Raw genomic sequence first — 1,112 nt, forward strand, 5'->3', positions numbered from 1 at the left:
TGGTTCCCGTCGGACGATCCGTGTAGTACCACGAGTTTCCTTATCCCTGCTTTCTATCCACACGTTTATCTTGTAAATTATACCCGTGATCCACTATTAAACATACACTGTCGCATTTTATATTTCGTCGGCTAATAAGGGCCATGCTCGTACAACGATGCGAGAAGAGATGCCGTTTAAGAAATACGGTTGTTTACTGATTCGCCCAAATAAAATTGTTAGATAGTTTAAGAGTTGATAATGGCCTGTGGCCCACGGCAGCCTTGATAAATTGTAGTAATCTCGGATAAACAACATGACTCATGGGACGAGACATCATCGATGAACATATCATTGGTCTATAAATTGTAGGCACAATCAAAACGCGTTACATACGATATTCATATAGTATGTACGATGGTACTTACGCTTGTAAATCTCACATGTATGAGGGTACGAGCGCATCAGCAATTGCAGTGAGTCAGTGTGCCTCGATTTTCCAACTATTATGCTATGTACGCTTACTGACTACGAGATTTATGATTTGTTACGTAACGACGTCTCTGGTGAATTTAGTTTCGTATACACACGGTGCACATAATCATTTCACAGACTAGTGAACGCGTATTATCCGAGACATCTGATAGTAGATAATGCACGCCGCGTACAAAAGACAGTGATATACTGCCTGTTAACACGAATCTCGAACTTAAATAATTAAACAAGCCAAAACATCGTCCCGCATTTTTACCTATTTTCATTACGAAGTAAATTCTATCCTAAGTACTCGTTTCACCTCTTACCAGGATATGATTATTATTTTGCGCATTTTTTATTAATGGTTTCATACTCTGTGTACCAGTTACCCTTACACCATGAAGTATCCATTTTGGCAATAAATTACGTTTTCTGATTTCTTTTATCGCTTTCACCATTCGCTTCTTACATATTTTTAGCCAATTTAATGGCCAATATTAACATTCTGCCTTATCGCGTCGTTATCGGGGTCTACCTTCTTAAGGATGTGTTGGCTATACAGTCAATCCCAAAAGTTTATGTACTTTAGAAAAACGCATTTCCTATAATTAAAAAGAAATCAGACGTCGGAAGAACAATGCTAATAATAAATAGCT

Source organism: Ceratina calcarata, unplaced genomic scaffold, assembly GCF_001652005.2.
Source record: "Ceratina calcarata isolate Rehan_Ccalc_2016 unplaced genomic scaffold, ASM165200v1 scaffold62, whole genome shotgun sequence".
Lineage (NCBI taxonomy): Eukaryota > Metazoa > Arthropoda > Insecta > Hymenoptera > Apidae > Ceratina > Ceratina calcarata.